Source organism: Phascolarctos cinereus, unplaced genomic scaffold, assembly GCF_003287225.1.
Source record: "Phascolarctos cinereus isolate Bilbo 61053 unplaced genomic scaffold, phaCin_HiC Scaffold_726;HRSCAF=1367, whole genome shotgun sequence".
NCBI lineage: Eukaryota > Metazoa > Chordata > Mammalia > Diprotodontia > Phascolarctidae > Phascolarctos > Phascolarctos cinereus.
This window is the reverse complement of record NW_027556098.1, coordinates 172,898,545-172,920,151: the sequence shown is the minus strand read 5'-3', so window position 1 is coordinate 172,920,151 and position 21,607 is coordinate 172,898,545. Positions and strand designations below refer to the sequence as shown.

General features: G+C 40.6%; 1 protein-coding gene across 1 annotated transcript in view; it reads left to right on the top strand.

The window, feature by feature from the left end:
• The window catches only part of LOC144454359 (putative E3 ubiquitin-protein ligase TRIML1), a 45,678-nt gene that overhangs the window by 885 nt on the left and 23,186 nt on the right, over positions 1-21,607 (top strand). The gene's annotated exons all lie outside the window — the stretch shown is intronic.

The window sequence follows — 21,607 nt, the reverse complement described above, 5'->3', positions numbered from 1 at the left end:
GGGCAAGACAGGAAAGAGCAGTATGCTCCCTGCCAAGTTAAAGCAAGTTGAACTTTATTCTCTTCCCTTACAGTAATAGAAAAGAAGGCTCTGGCCAGGCCTACCATTCACCAAGCGTGGCCACCAGGGTTTCAGTCACAGTCACTATGTCTGATACTGAAGGGGCAAATGTGTCCACAACTTGATTTAGTTACTAATAGTCTATAATTAGTCATCAAGCACCAATGGCTTTTTCCACTGGCCACACTATGCTAGCAAACTGAAAAATAGTCCAGAATTTGTTTCAGCATTCAGTTGTTCTTTTATTAGGGTGGATCCCACTTGGAATTCTATATTGCTTGAATGGATCACCTTGGTGGAAAAAGGAAACCAAAGGGAAGATCATAAGCAGCTACTTGTCCCATAGGAAGTGGGAGGAGATGGGCAATGGTTGTAGATTGTGGCCAACCAGTATATAAGTCTGATCCTGAAAGGCAATTCAGCAAGTCGAAGCCTGATACATTTTTCAGTGGGGGTTGCCACTACGTTACTTTTGATAGTCTGGAACAGGGGTAGGGAACCAGTGGCCATGAAGCTACATGTGGCCCTCTAAGTCCTCAAGTGTGGCCCTTTGATGGAATCCAAACTGGGAACTGGGTTAAGTTTGGATTCAGTCAAATGACTGCACTTGAGGACCTAGAGGGCCACATGTGGCCTCAAGGCTGCAGTTTCCCCACCCCTGGTCTCAAACAGTATCACTATAATTGTGGCAAGTCACTTGAGTGTCCCATAAGGTGAGACCTTGGCAAATTTGGGATTAGAAACTTTAGAGGATTTTATATTTGATCTTGGAAGTGAAAGAGAGCCATTGCAATTTATTGAGTAGTAAAATCACTTTGGCAGTTGAGTGGAAGATAGATTGGTGTGTGGAGAGACTTGAGCAGGCACACCAAAATCAGCAGGTTATTACAAGAGCCCAGGTCTAAAGAGATGAGGAAGATGGTCACAGTCTGAGAGGAAAGAAGGGGCTGAATTTGAGAGATGTTCCAAAGGCGAAATATACAGATCTTGGCAACAAAGTAGGTATAGGAGGTAAGAGATAATGAGGAGTTGAGGGTGACACCTAGATTGGGAAACTGAGGGACTAGGAGGATGGTCATGTGCTCAGAAGTAAATGAGAAGTTTGGAAGCGGGGAGAATTGTGGAGAGGGGGAACATAATAAATTCTGTTTGGGGTATGTTGAGTTTGAGATGTCTATGAGACAACTAGTTCTAGATGTACAATAGACAGCTGGAGATGGAGAAGGGAAGGCAGCAGGAGAGGTTAGTTAGAAATGGAAAGTAAATTTGAGAACAATCAGCATAGAGGTAGTAATTAAATCAATCATAGCTGATGAGATGACCAAGTGAAATAGTTCACAGGGGGAAGATAAAGGGATCCAGGACAGAACTCTATGGGACATCATCCATGGCCTGGATCTAGCAAAGAAGGCTGAGAAAAAGTGGACATTCACAATCCAACCACTCTAATAATTACTTGATCAATTCTGTCTTATTATAATCATGGCATCCCAGGAGGATCATGAGGTCTGTGATAACAGGTTCCGTATCTCACACTTCTTTGTATTTCTGAGAGTGGCAGCAGAGTGCTGGACACAATATCAGCCCAGTAAATACTTGCTAAATTGAATGAGGGAATGAGACTTCATGATACCTTCGGTCCCTTCCAATAGCAAGTTCTCTAATTATTCCGCTGAAATTCCCGGAGCAATGCTGACCTCCAGTGGTTGGTAGAGAAATTGGAGGATGGCTATTCTCTATGGACATACCAAGGATTCAGGGAGAGTTTCTGGATGTTGGACACCATCCTCCAGACTGGCTTGGGATGCTCCAGGCACTTTACACCACAACACAGAAAGAACTTTTAGGTCCCCAGATCGCTGCTAGCCTTCCACCACTTAGAAAACTATATAGGTTTCCCCATAGATTGTTCAGCAGAAGCCTTTCTATTCTGGGAGTCAGGGTGGTAAAGTGTAACATCACTGTGTTGTGCATCCTCCCTCATTTCTCTTCTTTTTAGCCATCATGCCCTTTTTTTGAGCCGAGGGATATAGGTGGAGTGCCTTATGATTCTAGAACTGAGGCTGTCTTAGAAGTCTTCGGCCTCAATCTACTTCTAGATAATGATTTTTCTAGAGAAATGAGATGTCTCCAACAGATTCTCATCAGGAACCACTCAATATATTTTTCTTTTATTTGCAAGAATGGAGACTTTTCATCCTACCCCTGACACTCGGGAAAATATCTGGAGGTTTCCATTTTGCTTAAGAAATAGAGAATGTGGGAGGGATTGATACCCATCCTTTAACATCAAGCTCCAATGTTACCTCGTCCTCAATGCCTTCACTTCCCTCTCCATTCAGAAATGATATTTCTTCCTCTGACCTCACATAGCACATCTTAATTTATCTACGTGTGTATAATGTTAATTTTTTTTTTAAATTAGAGGTTCTTGTGAAGGTGCCATATGCCCCTTACCAGAAAGCAAGCCTACCTACAGCAGGGATCATATAGAACTGTAGTAGTGGTATAATGGTGACCAGAGCTGCTGTTCGATTATAGGCATTGAGAGTGGGGATTGTGTTTTTATTTGTCCCTGAGCACCTAGTACAATGCCTCTTCTGTAAGAGGTGTTTAATGAATATTAGTTGAATATCATTTAGCCTAAACCTCATGGTTTCAAACAACTAATAGCATTGTCAAGCACTAGGATCCTGACCAGTGAGTGTTATCAGAAAATTGGATCCCATAATGGTCAATCAACAAGCATCTATTAAGTGCCTACTGTATACCAGCCACTGTGCTAGGCTCTTGGTACAAAGACAAATGGCCTCTCACTCCTTCCTTTTGCATGGTGCTCCAGTTTTAGGAGGCACCTACTCTGGTCACTCTGACTTTGGCCTAGTGGAACATAAACTGCCTCAGTTTCCCCATCTGCCAAAGGACAGGTTTGGCCTAGAGGATCTCCAAGTTTCCTTCAATTTTTAGGTCTCTGATCCAATGATCAAGACTGAACCTCTACTGTTCCCCCAATATATTTGACCATTCTTGCCTGCCTGCCTTCCCTCTTTCCCAGAATTACTCTCCCTCTGTTCTCCCTTTTCTCTTTTCACGTAGATCTTGTCTGGCTCAAAGCCCACCTTCTCCATGAAGTCTTCCCTGATTCCTCACAATCCATGATGACCACTCTTTCTTCTGAGTTTCTGATGATCTGTTTGACTCTTTGATGCTTGGTAGGGGCAGCTAGGTAGCACCATAATGCATAGAGTGCTGGGCTTGGAGTCAGGAAGACCTGAGTGCAAATCCAGCCCCAGACACTAGCTGTGTGACTATGGGCAAGTCACTTTACCTCTGTATGCCTCAGTTTCTTCAACTGTAAAATAGTGATAACAACAGCACTTACCTCAAAGTTGTTGTGAGGATCAAACAAGATATTTGTAAAGAGCTTAGCGCAGTGCCTTAGCAAATAGCAAGCACTATATAAATATTTATAATTCCCTGCTCCCCCCAGTGTCCCTAACCCTCCCCAGTGTTCAGCAGTCTCACTGATTTGTTGAGGGATTTAGTAGAATGAGGGTTATCACTGAGTTATCATTGTGTAGGTCTTTTCCCTTTTACACCTACTTTAAAACTCATTCTCACCACTCTCACCCCATTCCACTCCAACTCCCCAAGAAAATATATAGCACAATGTTTTTTTTCTTTTCCTAGATGCATCTGGTTTAGACAGCTCCTCAGTTTTCCAAGGTATCCCCCAGCTAGCCTTGCAAGAAGCCATCTCTCAATCCCTCAGAACAAGGAATGCCCCAGAGATTCTATTTTTACTAATTAAAGAGGTGATTAATTTGTCTATGGTCACACTACTGGTCAGTAACAGGACTACTGGTTCTTTATTCTAAGGTGGATGGTCACAGATCTGGAGCAGCAAGGAAGGTCCCCATACTCACTCATCAAGTCCCCTTATCTCACAGGTAGGTAAATTGAGTGAGGTCCAGGGGACTTCCCCCACCCCTGCCCCTAACTCACACAAATTGCAAAGGATGCCTTCCTTTTTAAAAAATTCATTCTTATTTTATTTTCAATTCCACGTGCTCTCCTTCCCACTTTCCCCTCTCCTATCCACTGAGGACCCAAGAAAAACAAAACCATTACAAATATGTATAGCCAATCAAAATAAACTCCTGCATTAGCCATATCTATAATTAAAAACATGCTTCAATCTACACTCGAGTCCGTCCATTGTGGATAGAAAATTTCATGATGATTGTATTGATCAGAACTTCAAAGACCTTCAAGGTTGTTAGTATTTGCAATATTATTAGCCTAAAAACTGTTCTGCTTACTTTACTCCACATCAGTTCGTACAAGTCTTCCCAGATTCCTCCAAAACATTCCCTTTGGTCATTTCTTAAAGTATAGGTACAGGCAGTTCTGCTATCATACATGTGACATACGCACTCCCAAAAAGCACTATGATATGCAAAATAGAGCACTATGAAGCACAAAGCTTATGGGAAAAATGGAGGAGTCAGGGGCACAAAAGTCAAAATCTTCATTAATGACTCATAAAAAAGATGGGAACATAATAAAAATGGTATCACAGTTTTATACATGTTAAATAGTTCCGAAATACATAAACACCACGTATGGAATGGCAACACCCTTGGGCAGCTTGCTGCTCTGCCTGATGAAGCCAGTTGGGCAAGCCCCCACTCCGGGACTGGGGCAAAGGCCACGGCAGGAGGGTGGGGGTGGAGCCCTCTTCAGCTCAGACAATAATTATGGCACTTTACCTTGACAAAGACCTGAAATTTGCTTGTGGAAGTGGTTTCTGCTTGTAAGTAATTATTAAGCGGCGCAGTTTTCTGAGTTGTCTTGATATTTTTCTTAGAAGAAACTATGCAGAAGCAAACTTGAAATTCTAGTTATACTCAAAATATTCCCTTACATATCATGCAAGGTGAAACAAATTTGAAATTTCAAAACTAGTGTTCTAGTTTGAACTGACTTCATTCCTCCACTTTCATATACCATCACTATAATGGGCAGGTGTGGTAATGGTCATCTCTTCAGTTTCCAATTCTTTGTCACCACAAAAAGAGTTGTTATAAATACTTTTATATATATATATTTTGTAAATATTATTGAGGTCTTTTTCCTCTCTCCCTGATCTGTTTGGGTTCTACACTAAGTAATGATATCACTGAGTCAAGAGGCATACACAGTTTAATAGCTTTTTGGGGATAATTCTAAATTTCTTCCCTGAATGGCTGGACTGGTTTATAGCTCCACCAACAGTGATTGAACTAGATCTGGAGCAGCTAGGTGAAGCAGTGGACACAGTACTGGGTCTGGAGTCAGGAAGACCTGAATTCAAACTTAACCTCAGACACTTAGTAGCTATGTGACCCTGGCCAAGTCACTTAATCCTTTTTGTCTCAGTTTCCTCATCTGTAAAATGAGTCAGAGAAGTAAATGGCAAACCATTCCATAATCTTTGCCAAGAAAACTCCAAATAGGGTCAGTAAGAGTCAGACATGACTGCATAACAACAGTGCTTTAATATATTTGTTTTCCCATAGCCACTCCAGCATATCTTTTTTTTTTCCAACTTTGCCAACATCATGGGTTGCTGAGTTGGTACTTTAATTTATACATTTTAATTTATATTTCTCTGATTATTAGTGAATTACAATATTTTTTTCATATATCTATTGATAGAGATTGGAATTCTTCCTCTGAAAGCAGCCTATTAATATCTTCGACCATTTATCAGTTGGTGAATGATTTTTATTCTTATAAATTTGACTCAATTCCCTTTACATTTAAGAAAGAGGGCTTTTATCAGAGCAATTTGCTCTGAAGGTTTTTTTCCTTTTCAATTTTCTGCTTCTCTTCTAATTTTAGCTGTATAGTTTTTTTATGCAAAAATTCTTAAATATTATGTAATCAAAACTGTCCATTTTACTTCTTATGTAACTCTCTGTCTCTTGTTTGGTCACGAACTCTTCACCTATCCAGAGAGCTGACAGGTGATTTTTTTCTACGCTCTCTTTATTTGCTTATGATATCATCCTTTATGTCTCAATAATGAGCCTACTTAGAGCTTGTCTTGGTATGTGGTGCAAGACGCCGGTTCAGAACTAATTTATGCCAGATTGCTTTCTAGTTTTCTGAGTTCTTGCCCCAGCAGCTGAGATCTTTGACTCAATCAAACACTAGGCTGTTGTGTTTGCCTCTGTGTATTATCTCCCTAACTGTTCCACTGATCAATCCAGTACAGATTTTGACAATTATAGCTTTGTAGTACAGTTTGATAGCCGGTTCTCCTAGACCTCTTTCCTTCCTACTTTTTTTTTTCATGAATTCCTTTGATATTTTTTCTTGATCTTTTTGTTCCTCCAGACGAATTTTGATACTATTTTTTCTACCTCAGCTGAGTAATCTTTTGGCTGTTTGATTAACATGGCACTGAATAAGTAAATCAATTTAGGTAATATTGTCATTTTTTTATATTGGCTTAGACGACATATGAACAATTAATATTTCCATCAAGGGTAGCTAGGGGGCATAGTAGATAGAGTTCTGGGCCTGGAGTCAGGAAAACTGGATTCAGAAAAACTCATCTTCCTGAGTTCAAATCCAGCCTCAGACACTTACTAGCTGTGTGACCTTGAGCAAGTCATTTAACTTTGCCTCAGTTTCCTCATCTGTAAAATGAGCTGGAGAAGGAAATGACAAACCACTGTAGTATTTTTGCCAAGATAGCCCTAAAGTGGGGCCAGGTAGAGCTGGACATGACCACAACTACTCAACCACAAAATATCGAACATGGGGTGTCCTATTTTAAGACAGTCATTCTTCTTCAAAAAGCAGCCTGTTCATACCTTTGACCATTTATCAGTTGGCGCATGGCTCTTATTCTTAGAAATCTGACTTGATTCCCTTTATATTTAAGAAAGAAGGCTTTTATCAGAGAAACTTGCTCTGAAGGTGTTTTTGTTTCCTTTTCAATTTTCTGCTTCTCTTTTAACTTTAGCTGTATAGTTTTTTTATGTAAAAATTCTTAATTCTTGTATAATCAAAACTGTTCATTTTACTTACGAAAGTCTCTATCTTGTTTGGTCATGAACTCTTCACTTACGCGTAGAGCGGACAGGTAATTTTTTTCTATGCTCTCTTTATTTGCCTATGATATCAGCCTTTTTTTAGTCCAAAGTAGAATGGACTGCCTCAGGATTAGTAATTTTTCAGTCACTGGACATCCTCAATTAAGCATTATTTTAATTAATCTGCCTCTTAAGTATCTTGTAGAGATACCTTTGTAATATATTGAATTAGATGACCTATGAGATCTTTTTTTAAACTCTAGAATTCTGTGATTTAATCCTAGGGTCTTGCAGCACAGATGACCACTGGTAGTGACTCTTATGTTGTTAAGGGAATTTACACTACTCCTTTTTATTCATCTTGTAGGTCTCAACAGCTTCTGACAGAATGCTTGCACTCCATGGTCCTATGACTCAATACAGCATATACAGAGTGGGGTCTGCTCATCCTCACAGAACAGATCCTGGGGTTCCTGATGTCTCTCACAATTGTCTTGTCCTTCAGTGTTCTATAGGTGGTGGGGGCTGAGTTGTTTGGTAAGGACAGCCATTTTGTCTAGATGGAAATCGATTTGAAAGTCTCTATCTTGGGAGACTTCTCTGCATTTAGGGCAAGAGAAATGTAAAGAGGCCTCCTCCCAACTCCTCAGGAGATAACACTGGCAAAAGCTGTGGGCACAGTCACAGATGATGGGGCCTTTGAGTTAGTCCATGCAGATGGAGCAGGTGAGCTCCTCCTGGACTTTGCTCAGCACCTCTTTGGCTTCCATATGCCTGAAGAGAAAAGAAAGAAATGATGATGGTCAGTTGTAAAGTCTTCCTTAAAGAAATCAAGAATGACTTAAATAGCTGGAGGAATGTTCACTGCCCATGGCTAGGCACACCAAAATAATAAAAACAACAAAGCTACCTTAAGTAATTCACTGCTTTAATGCCAAACCAATCAAATTATAAGTTTCATATGCATTTTTTCTGTTTTTAGAAGAATATGGAAATACTAATTTTATTTGGTATTAATTCTAGAATTTAAGGAAAAAATTAAAAATAAAGTTAAAAAAACCAGGGAAATGAGTGGGAAATAAGAAAGTTGAAGCAAAACAGTATTTAAATTCTCCTTGCTACTGAGACTGCCCCTCAGAAAGGAGTTGCTTATTTGGGAAATTTTATTCTGAGCCATTTACTTCAGTATGTAACTAAACATACAGAAAGGATTGAAGCTGATTTTTCACATGGTGCTTCTTGACTAAGTCTTATGACATTATCCTTTGTATGGGGCAGGTTAACTCTTTCAACCTATGATTACTTAACACATAGAAAAGCCAGGAACATCCCATTTTTTCCCCTCCAACTCTTATTTTAACAGCATTTAATTAACATAGGAGGCAATTAAGTATTTTCAAAAAAATCTGATTTGCAGGGCAGCTACGTGGTGCACTGGATAGAGCACTGGCCCTGGAGTCAGGAGGACCTGAGTTCAAATCCAGCCTCAAACCAAACACTTGACACTTACTAGCTGTGTGACCTCGGGCAAGTCACTTAACCCCGACTGCCTTAAAAAAAAACTGACTTGCTTCTTACTACTGGTAAATTGTGGAAACTGTTTCTTTAGAAGTCATTAGTTATTTCTTTTATCATTTTAATCCTATTGCTTTAAAACATGAGATTCTTTCCAAGTCATAAATGAGTAAGTCTATCTACATATACATATTCTCTTCTCTTGGTAATTAATCTTTCCAATAAATTGTCATTATTGTTGCACATCATCTTTTCTCAGTGACAGTTCCTATAAAGGTTCCTCTCTAGAACACTTTTCCTGATGGAAAACATAATTTCATCCAAATATTTTGGAGTGAAATTCAAGTGTGAATTTTTAGAGACTATATCTAACTCATCAAGTTGAAAATAACTCTTTCAATTTTCTTTCCAAAGAGATTTAACTTCATATATCCAAAGGAAAAGAAGAAGATTCTCAAGGAGATCCAAAAACTCAAAGTAACAGAGACAACTCTAGAAAAAGAAAATTAGAAAATAGTCTTCAAGAGTACAGGAATTCATGGGAAGCCTCTTTACTAGAAAAATTCCCTGCGAGGTGTTTTTCTCCTCTCCAGCTGTTCCTCTACTGTAGCTATCTTGAGGGTCACCTGATTCCCTATATATCACCTACTAGGAATCTTGTGATCTCAGCTCATTCATTAGCTCCTTGAGCTAGCTGCATTTATCCACTGGGAAGGTTGTGGTTCAAAAACCTTTCCCATGAGGAGGAGAGGCTCTCAGCCTGCTCTGGGAGCATGTGCGCTCATACAGACTCCTCCTATTCTTTAGCTGTAGTCCCCAGCTGAAGCGCTCCCTCAGGGCCACCCCCAAAGTGCTCTGAACAGTAAGACTGTCCAAAATCTACAGCTCTCCTCCATGGTCATGAGTGAGGAAACTGAAGAAATCTTCAAAGCCAGTGAGGGAGGGATGGGGAGAATTTTGATCAAGAAGACTGAAAAGACTTCATGGCTTGTGCTACGAAGCTGGGATAGGAACAATGAAGAAATCTTTGAAACTACTGGCTAATAATACTGGTTTATTTAGAACTTCTGGATACTGTCAAGCTATATAGAGAATTTTTTTTTTGATTCCAGGCTGTCACTGAGTATTTGGATTTTCTAATTTGTTTTGTTTACAGGTCAGGGCAGTTAGTTTAAAATAATTTTTCAAAGGTATGCATGAGCTGACACGAAACATAGACATCTCCTGCAATGCTGGATACATGATTGTGTTTATGAAAGCCACAAGTGGGCAGTGTCACTGATGAATCTTTAGGATCCTTGCGTACAGCAATGTGCCCAGAGCCACAAAGAGTGACTCTTCACTTAAGAGACAAAGGTAATACTGAGAATGCTCTGCAAGGTGCTATTAATATTTTGGGGAGATGTGAAGTACTTATTGAATAAGAGGAGATAGTTCAAACTTTGTTTCTTTTCTGTAAGTTACTTGAAGGGGAAAGTAGGTTATTCGAAAATCTCTAGTGAAAGAAATTTTTTGGAATATACTTGAAAATGGATCACTGAGCAGCCTCTCAATGAGGATGAATCAGTACTGAGTAGAGTCAACTCTACGGCTCAGAGGAGTATGTGGGAACAGATTGCCAGATGGATCCCTTGGAAACAGGAACAGCTAAAGATGCTGAGAATTATCTGCGCTGACCAGCACATGAACTTCATCTATGTCAAGTAGGTATCCCTGATCCTTAGGAGAGTGCCTGGAACATAGGCAATACTCAACAAATATTGACTGACTGACTGATTCAATGAAGGAGCTTCTCAAAGAAAGACATACATGCCTCTTCAAACAAATTAGTCAAGTTTTGGATAGGAAGTCACTTACACAGCATGTCAGTGACAGGGATGTGATCTTGAGAAGTGGAAGAAGATGATGGAAAACTTCAAGGCATCCCTGAAATCACAATCTGCTGGTATGGAAATGCTTGCAAATTTTGGTTATTCTGAAAATATAGAAACAACTTCAAAGCAATTTTTTTCATACCAGAGAGGAGCAAGAGGAGAGGAAAGCCGTGAAAGTTTGGGTGGTGTTGTCAAAAGACTGCTTCAGAGATGAGTGTTGAAAAAAAACCCCAGAGGAAAAGGAAGAAATGGATAGCCTCAGACCATCTCAGATGGACCAAGGTTTTTTTGGATGTTGGCTAACTAGTTGGGAACCTGGTTAGTCTTGATGTAGTTAGAGCACTGTATGTGACAACCTACTGCTTCAGAGGTCAGCCTTTTTGAGCAGAGGTCAGAATGCTGAGAACAAAGGAGTACAACAGAGACAAAATGCTTTCCAAAGTATCTTGCCATATCAAAGCCTATGGTGCTCAATGGAAGTCTGCTGAAATGAGCGCAACTCTGACTATTATCGCCCCTTCTGGAAAAAGCAAGAATTGTGAGACCAGAGAACAAATAGGCTGGAATCTCGAATTCGACTGGCAGAGCTATCAACTACCTCACATGTAGTATAGAAGCTGTGAGCTCTTGCACCTGCACCTGCCTCCCCTTCTGCCTCAAGGTGTGGCACCCTCTTCTCTCTCTGAAGGGCGTTGCCACTTCAGTGTTTTCCATGGATGATGATACTGCTGCCCTTATTGTTGATAATGACTCTGGAATATGCAAAGCTGGCTTTGCAGGCCATGGTGCTGTATTCTCCTCCACTGTTGAGCACCCCAGACATTATTGTACAGCCGTGGGTAAAAGCCAGGAAGGCAGCTTTGTGGGGGATGAGATCCAGAGCAAGATTCTGACCCTAAAGTATCTCCAAACATGATATTGTCACCTACTGGGTCAACATAGAAAAGATCTAGCACCGCAGTTTCTACCAGGAGCTCTCTGTGGCCCCCGAAGAGCACCCTGTGCTACTCACAGAAGCCCTTCTGAGCCCCAAAGCCAACAGAGAAAAGAATTTTAAGGCTTTCAGCACCCCAACCATGTGTGTGGCCATCCAGGTTGTGATGGCCCTCTGTGCCTCTGACTGTACCTCTGGTATTTTGATGGACTACAGAAATGGTGGGACTACACCTGTGTATGAATGTTATGCTCTTCTCCATGCCATCCTCCATCTGGATCTGGCTGGCTGTGACATGAGGGACTAATTCATGGAGGTGTTCCTGAGAAAGGTGATAGCTATACTACTATAGCTGAGAAGAAAATTTTGCATGACATTCAGGAGAAAAGCTGTATTCCATTGCCCTAGACTTCAGGCAGGAAAAGGACACTGCTACATCAAGCTCTTCTCTAGATAACAATTACAAGTTTTCTGATGGCCAGGTTATCACCTATAATTTGTAATGAGAGGTTCAGGTATTCCAAAACCTCATGTCCAACCATCTTTCTTATGGATGAAATCCTGCAGAATCCAAGAAACTACCTTCATCTCAGTCATGAAATGTGATGTTGATACTCATGAGGGTCTCTGTGCCCATACCATATTGTCTGCTGGTACAATTCTGTACCCAGGCACTGCTGACATGATGCAAGAAGAGATTACAATCCTAGCCCTAGCACTATGAAAAATTGAGATCACTGCCCCACCTGAGCACAAATATCATGTGTGGACTGGAGGCTCTGGATGAATCTGAGCCCTTCATTGTCCTTTGCAAATGTTTCTAAACGCAACGTTGTTGGTTTTTGTTGTTGTTGTAAAAGGTTGTGACATACTTGCTCCCCAAAAAGAAATCAGATTGGCAAGGCTTTTTGTTTGGTTGGTTTTGGGTGGTTGACTCAGGATATTAAAACGAAGTTTTTAAACTGAGATGAGCATTCTGTAGGCGTTAGAGGCAAACAGCCCCAAAATTCACGTGTATCTCCAGGAAACTAGATTGTACTTTTTTTAAAAAGAGTCATTTTAAATATTATACAACATATAGTTATGGGATGTTACTTGCCTCTATGAAGTCTGCCATCTAGTACACAAATGAGCCGTTCAAGAAATGCAGAGAAGGGGCTGGGTGGAGGAGGGGTAAAGAGCACGGAAGTAGTATTGCTTCCATGTAAATTACATAATCCTTAAAAAAATTTTTTTTTGTAGATCCTACCTTCATACTGGTTTCTCTTTAAAAACATTTCAGAGTTGTAATGGCCCCCTCTCCCAATGTAAGTGGGAATGAAAGCTTTTTATAGTTTCCCCAGGAGCTCTATGAGATTGTTGTCAGTACTTGGGGGAGGCTAGGAGCCTTTAGACAGATTTAAGATTGGTTCAAATAAATGTGCACACATTAAAGAAAGAAAAAAAGACCTCAAATGTAAAATTGATGATATGTGCATGTGGGACAAATTTAAAAGGAAAATGCAAAATTGGTTGAACAGAAGATTATGGCCATAGGACCTACTCTGGGGAAATGAAGCCATTCATCCAGGTGTAAGAGTCCTTCCACACCCTATAGATCCTGTTGCTGGCATCATGAAAATGTACACTTTGTTATACTGAAACTATCCTCCTTGACTTGGCGGTTTGTGGATAAATGGCAGAGGAAATGGCTTATGAAGAGCTACCAGAATGCGTCAGAGTCATCGATTCTTGGCATGGCACTCAGGATCTCCTGCTTCATTCCCCAAAGAGGGTACTTGACTATTGAAAGACCAACCAGGAAGCAGAGCCAGGATGGTAGAGAAAGCACTACATCTGAACTCTCCCAACATTCTCCTCCAAATAACTTTTAAGTTACACCTCAAATTGAATTCTGGAGAGGCAGAACCAACAAAAGGTCAAGGTGAGACGTTTTTCTAGCCCAAGACAACTTAAAAGGTCAGAAGGAGAGATCTGTGACACTGGGTGGGGAGAACTTCCCTGGAGACCATGTGATAGCAACACATGGGTCCTTGGACTGGGTAATAGCAGCAACAGCAGCAGAAACAGCTTTGAGAGCTCCCAAGCTAAAGACAGTATGGGGATCAGTGAATGATCAGAAAGACATTACAGGGGACCCCTCTGCTAACATTGGGTGCAGGACTAGGTGCTGTTTGGCAGCTCCATGACTTATACCCACTTCCAGGTCACAGTTCCAGAAAGAGAAAGAGCACTTTTAATGCCAAGGGAGCAGGGGACCTGAGGAGCTATAGTACTTGAGACTACAAAGGATGAGGGGCTCTTCCTGGGTAAGAACTGGATGCAGACCAGGACAGCAGTAACCACACCTTTCTTCAGATAACATCACTTTGGAAGCACCAAAAACTTCCAAACCCCCAGAACTAAATTTGAAAATAGCAGCACAAAAAAAGCCTAAAGCTTGGGACAGTGCTCACCTCCATCCTGGGAGCCCAACTTTAACATGAAGTTCAAATTCAAGAAATAGACTGGAAAAAAATGAGCAAACAACAACAAAAAAAGAGAATCTGACCATAATAGGCTACTGTAATGACAAGGAATATCAAGACACAAACTCAGAAGAAAACTATGTCATAACAGCTTCAAGCAAAGCCTTGAAGGAAAAAAATAAGTGAATTGGACACAAATCCAACAAAAATTCCTGGAAAAGCTAAAAAAATTGTTTTTAAAAATCAAATAAGAGTGGTAGAGGAAAATTTGGGAAAAGAAACCAGAACATTGTAAGAAAATTATGAAAAATTGTGGGAAAAGAGGCATAAGGGCATAAGCATACACTGAAAACTGAAGAAAATAACACCTTAAACAGCCAAATGGTAAAAGGTGTAAAACTCCACTGATGAAAATAATGCCTTAAAAAGCATACTTGGCAAAATTGAAAAAGAGGTAAAAAAGTTCACTGAATAAAGCAATTCTGTTAAAATTAGAATTGGACAAATGCATACTAATGACTGCATGAGACATCAAGAAATATTAAAAAAAAAAAAGCTAAAAGAACAAGAAAAATGTGAAATACATTACCAGAAAAAACAATTTACCTGGAAAACAGATCAAGGAGAGATAACCTAAGAATTATTAGAGTAACTAAAAGCCATGATCACATTTCAATAATAGAAAAGAATCACCAATGTGGAAGTTGGAAAATAGAGTATGATATTATACTGTGGAACAGATTTCATTCATGAAAACAACAAAAAAGATGATGCTTAGGTTCATTGCTACAATCTCTCTCTCTCGAGTTCTAAGAGACCTCATTGTGTGAGGAAGACAAGGGAGAAGACCATTGGAAAGTGACTTCATATCAAATTATAGAAAGACTTAAGAAACAGTCCAGTTTTGTTTATAGTTGGCTTAGAGAATGCTTTTTGTGTCCTTATTCAGTCTTTTCAGCAGTGTATGACTCTTTGTGATTCCACTTGGGCAGAGATACTGGAGTGGTTTGCCATTTCCTTCTCCACCTCATTTTATAGATGGGGAAACTAAGGCAAACAGGGTCAAGTAAGGATCACACAGCTAGTGAGTATCTGAGGTTGGATTTGAATTCAGGCCTTCCTGATTTTAGGCCTGGAGTTCTATCCATTGTGCCACCGAGTTGCCAGACAATGTTAGGGACCCCCAAATGTAATTCATTGAAATAATCTATAACTCAACTTCTCATTAAGCAAAAGGAGAGGAAAAAATTGCAAATTGGACTTTTAGGAGAAGAGCCAGCTTACCTGTGGAAGATGATGCTTCACATGAAGATTTTGAGTGGCACTACCTTCTTCAGCGTCAAGGAATTCAAATCACTCCATTCCAAGGAGACCTGGGTATAGACGATGTAGATCAGTGGAGCCCAGAGCTATCCCTTTCCTGCCCATTATTCCAGCTAAGAACCCTTGAAGAACCGTGAGGGGACTTACAGAGGTTGGGTCATATACAAGTATAAGATTAGAATGTGAAGATAGCAAGCCGATGCATTGAGGGGACTTGTGTTTTCTTCTAACTCTGCATATGTACCTTTTTTTGCTTTTGATTCCATAATGGACATACTGTTTCTGGGATCTGGTCATGTTGACAACACGCCAATATCATGTGACTGTGAAGTGTACGTGTAAGTACAGTATAATTATCAATAAGGTATATGTTAATTTCTGATTTTTTTTCATGGTAATGATAGATATCAGAAATATATTTATGGTTATCCCATGTAATTTGACAGGTGGTAATTTCCCCCCCTTAAGGGACAACAGAGAAAGAAGGCAGAAAAAAGACATGGTGAGAAGAGAATGACTGCTATCAAGAGCTGTAGATCTCTCTCTGTCTCTCTGTCTCTCTATCTCTCCATCTCTTTTTCTTTCTCTCTCCCCCAGATAGAAACTTACTGATTAGGGCACTGCCAGGAAATAAGGAAACAAACAAAAGGTAATATTTGGCCCAGACCCTGGTACCTCAGCTAAAGAGTATAGCTGAGGGACAGAAATAGCCTGAAAGAGCCTAGGGCAGACTTGGGGTTCTAGGTTCTCCAAAGAAGGGCAGACATGGCTTTTGAACCACAGCTATTCCCAGTAGAGAGTGTGGCTGTCTCAAAGAGCTGGTGAATAATTAGAAACCTGGTGGATGCTGTACAGAGAAATCAGGTAGCCCCTCAAGATAGCCAGAGTTGAGAACAGCTAGAGTGAAGAAAAACACCTGGGTACAGTGGGGATATCCCAGGGAATGAGGGCAGCAAGTAGACCAGGAGGAGAAATATGGCCAAGAAACTTCAAGGTAGGTCAGGCCCAAAGAGAAGTCATATGATGTCTCTAAGAAATGCAGTTTTCTAGTAACCAAAAAGATAACTTAGGCCTGCATGCATATTTCTTTTTTTCTTTTTTCTTTTTTTTTTGCTTTCAAGGAGTTGACATTCTTTTTTAAAAAACATTATATATTTATTTATATTTTTAGTTTTTAACATTCACTTCTATAAGATTTTGAGTTTTAAACTTTCTCCTCCTCCCTCTCCTCCTCCCTTCCCAAGATGGAGTGCAATGCAATATAGGCTCTACTTATACATTCATATTAAATATATTTTCACATTGGTTATGATATAAAGAAGAATTAGAACTGATGGGAGAAACCACGAGAAAGAAGAAACAAAATAAAACAACAAAAGAAAAGGAGAACAAATAGCAAGCTTCCATCTGCATTCAGACTCCAAAGTTCTTTCTCTGGATGTGGATGGCATTTGCCACTGAGTCTTTCAGAGTTGTCTTGGATCCTTGCATTATTGAGAAGAGCTAAGTCTATCAAAAGCAGTCATCATGCAATGTGCTTGTTACTGTGTACAGTGTTCTGGTTCTGCTCATTTCACTCAGCATCAGTTCATATGAATCTTTCCAGGTTTTTCTGAAGTCCACTTGCTCATCATTTTTTTTTATAGCACAGTAGTATTCCATTACATTCATATACCACAACTTGTTCAGTAATTCACCAGTTGATGGACATCCCCTCAATTTCCAATTCTTTGCCACCACAAAAAGAGCTGCTACAAATGTTTTTGTACATGTGGGTCCTTTTCCCAGTTTTATGATCTCTTTAGAATACAGATCTAGAAGAGGTATCTTCACGCATATTTGTTTGTTTGTTTTTTTGGCTAGGCAATGGGGTTAAGTGACTTGCCCAGGGTCACACAGCTAGTAAATGTTATGTGTGTGAGGCCAGATTTGAACTCAGGTCCTCCTGAATCCAGGGCCGGTACTCTATCCACTGCACTACCTAGCTGCCCCTTCATGCATGTTTCTTAAAGGGATGCATAAGCATCTCTCCAAACAGCTACTTTGCCACAAAAATTCCTCCTATGACCAGATATCTGCATACATTTTTGTTCTATCCCCTCATCCCTCTGTCTTGCTGGATAGTGAACTAAAATTGTATTGTGGGAGGCTAGGGGCAGAATGAAAATTATGTTAAATGTTATGATTTAATTAAAACATTTTCTTTATATAAGTGTATTGTATGATAATCCTGCTCAAAATCATATCAGAGGAGCTCTTAGCCATATGGTTTGGAGAGAATTCAGAGCCCATGAATAGTTAGCACCTTCCCCTAGGAGAAGAGTACATATGAGTTCCAAAGGGCAGCAAGAACCCAAGGTGGTGTGGAGACAAGCAGAGGTAAGATAACCTGCCCTTAGCAGTGGTCAGAAGTCAGGGAGAAGACAGGCTCCTCTGTGAGGGAGCTGTAGGAGAGGAGATATTAAGAAGGGACGTAGGCACTTACAGGTTATTAATTACTCACAGGCCTGTCAATAGGGGCGGTGCACCCACAGGAACACCGTGATAATAGTGGTTTGGGTGCACAGCAGCCTTCGTACCCAGATGTAGAGCCCAGATGTCCTGGATCTCTACCATTATGTCTGAGGGCATTGATGGGAACTGAGTGGGGGAAGGGAGCAGGAACAATTCATCAGCATGTATGGTCTTCTACTCCCCTTATCCCTAAAGACACCATTTAGCAACATTTCTTAACCTGACACACCGGTTTTAGAGGAAGTGTGCTAAACCAATAGCCTGCTAACCTATCCTTCCTGAGCCTTGATGTAGCTGACTCAGCCTGTATGCAGTTGGGTACAAAGGAACTTCACAATGCAGAAGTGAGCCAATCAGCTGTTGTCGTGGCTACGGTTTGTCCTTTGTTCTTGAGGAGGACCATGACGTAAGACGATGCCATGACTTGCAAGGGAATTGGATGTAAGTGAGGCAGGGCTGTGCAAGGTCACCAGCCTCAATATCTCCTCTGGAGCCATCTGGGTCCGGTGGCCAGATATAGATCAGGACGACTGGAGATGGCCCAGTGGGTCAACCGGGGTCAACCAGGGAAGCACTATTGCTAGCTAGGGCATAGCAATAGGTGAATGCTGACAGCCTCATGACTCAGGACCATGGGACCCCTGCCATAAGACATTGCTTCCACTGGACATCACTCCGTTCATTAATGTATATTTCCAAGAATGAGGTGTAGCAGAAAAAAGATAAATGTGATAACTGAAAAAGGAGATAAAACAGGGAGCTCAATGTTGAGGCTTATTCATGTAGGATGCAAAGAATAAAGGAACAGCAAGGACAGAAAGAAAAAAAGCATTAAGCTCCTATGTGTCAGGCACTGTGCTAAGAAAGCACTTTACAAATACCTCATTTGATTCTTACAACAATCCTGGAAAATACTTGCTATTATCTCCATTTTACAATTGAGAAAACAGAGGCAAACAGTTTAAATGACTCACCAAGGACCTCGTGTCTGAAATCATATTTGAACTCATCTTCCTGAATCAAGGCTTAGCAACAGTTCCACGGTGCCACCTTATGGTATAAAATTCATGAAATGGAGAATAAAATTCAGCAGAAACTAGAAGGGAAGCCAAAAACACAAAGGAAAACTTCTTATAAAAGGGTAAGTCCACAAAGTTTTATTTAAGAGGGTGGGGTGAGAAAGAGAAGGCTTGAAAGTGTGGGAGAAAAAAAGAATGTAGGTAAAGGCAAAAAAAAAAGCAAACAAAAACCAAAACAAAACAAAACATAAAAAGAACCAAACAGTCGAGGAGGAGACATGGGAGGAGGCTTCTGGGAACAGATTAGTGTGTAAATATACTAGAAGCAAAATGAATCACAGTATTCCAGTAAGGGACAGGATGAACACCCACTGCAGGGAGAGAAATGGTGACAAATACTGGCCTAATAATCATAAACTTAAGAGCAAACAAATTAAGCAATGAGACTTTTAAAAAGCTACAGAAAATCTAACAATTTGCCACATAAAGAAACATCTGAAAAATGAAGGTATATTTAGATTGAAAACCAGAGGCCTGGAAAAAATATGTATGAGGTGAGATTCCTCACCCCCCCCCAAAAAAAAGTAAGATGCTTTTAGACAAAACACAATTGACCGATAAACAAGTACACTGCATTTTGCTTAAAAGCAATACAGGCAATGAAAAACATCAGTGCTAAATATATATGCTCCAAAGAATCTAGAATCTAAATTTATAAGGAAAGATTGAACTGAATTACCCCATCACTCAGCTACAACATCACCAGGGTAGTAGAATCTAAATATCCTCTCTCAAAGCTGGATAAACCTGAAAAAGAGAGAGAAAGAAAAATAAAAGTACAGGCATGAGATGATTGTTGGAGATGTTAGGTTTGAAAGACTTGTGATCATATCTTCTGAATTATTAATTCTATTAAAGAACAGACATCAGAAGCACCTCAAGGTACCTTTACAAAAAACAAGGGAGGGGCAGCTAGGTGGCACATATAGAGCACCAGCCCTGAAGTCAGGAGGACTTGAGTTCAAATCCGGCCTCAGACCAAACACTTGATACTTACTATCTGTGTGACCCTGGGCAAGTCACTTAACCCCAATTGCTTAAAAAAAAATACCAAAAAAACTAAAAAAACCCAAAAAACAAAAAACAAGGGAATTGAGATGTTCTGAATAAATAGATTTGAAAAAAAAGGCATGTTAAATACATCTTTCTCATACAATAACAGAAAAACAGTTAATATCAGGAATACAAACAACCCTAGAGACCTGAATGGAGCCTTGATATGACTTGACATACAAAGTCAAATAAAAAGAGTAGGAATAAATATTAGAAAAGAAGATACATGAACCACATCCTTTACATACAATAATAATGTAAACAAAAGATAAAGATGTCAGTGAGGATACATATTCAGTAATGAGAGGGTCAAAGAATAAATCACCAAAAGAATGAATTCATTCTGTGAAAGAAGGTGAAAAAAGTTGAGGCTTCTTACCCACACTGCAGGGATACAGCTAAAAGAGTCCTCAAAGGAAACATATCTCATACAGTATAAATTAACAACATACCAAAAAGAAAAGATTCATGAGCAGATGATGCAATTTTAAAACTCACCTCCAGATCCCAGAGGGGGGCCCTAGGCTAGAGCAGCCCCTAGCACCACCAGCAGCATCACCAGTAGCAGTACGGAGAGCAGCTAGGACTCTGGCCCAAGAGGATGACCCTCACCATCTTCTGAAGCAGCTCGTCCTTTTGGGGGGCCCTGTGACCACTCCATTCCCGGAGACCTAGGCAGTGCCCCCAACACCAGGCCCTCCTGCACCTTTGCCCCTCGCTGTGCAGGAGGCTGAGGCAGAAGGGACTCGATCTCCCTGGAGTCCTTGACCACCAGCCTGCTCTAACCCCAGGGCCACCTGAAGTGGCTTGTATACCGACCCACAGAGGGCATCTTGGTGAGCCCAGAAGGCAGCAAGTGAGCCCAGCAGGCTGATGGGCAAGGAGAGGGCAAGCTGAGAGCCTGAGAGCCACAGCCCCAGAGACAGACATCAATGAACTTGGGGTGGGGAGCAGGGGCAGGAAGGCAAAGGGAAAAGATGGGGTTCCTTTTTGGGGAAATGTCCAACACAACTCTAGGCTGTGGATCTGGGTGGTTTGAGGACGGTTGCCTGGCAAACAAAGGCCTCCTGGGGCTGAGGATTAGATACCCTCAGGCTAATGAGGTTGAATGCACACCCTTTAAAGACAAACTACACTACTGAAGCTTCAGTAGAACATCATCTTTAACTTGTAATCAGTGGGGCTGACTTGCACTGAGCCACCCAGAGTTCATTAGCCTGCCTGCTGTGTGACTAGTAGCACACCTTTGGAACAGAGCTGTTGTATTTTCTTCTGTGCAATGTTAACTGGCTTTTTAATAGGAGTTACACCTTCCACTTGGCCTCCTTAGCACATGTTTTATCTTAATGAACTAACCTTTGGGGATGAACTCAGAATGGAGAATTGTTGAGTTGACTCAGCTTGTTTCTATTACTGGTACTTTTATTCGACTCATTTTTTTCTTTTCTCTTTCTTTTTTGGGGGGTGGTGTTTAGTGGGAGAGAAAGGCTTGATAGTAGCAAGAAGGCTTTTGCACCTGACTTGAAAACTTGATAGCATTTTCCAAACTAGATTTGGTTTTTCTGAGTTGTGGGTTCTTCCTGTATGAACATACAACAACAATTCTATCAAAAGGGTAACCAGTAAAATGAGGAGAAAGACAATAAGTAAAGCCTGGGGAGTGGGAGCAGGCTTAGAGCAGATTGCCTGCCCACCTCCT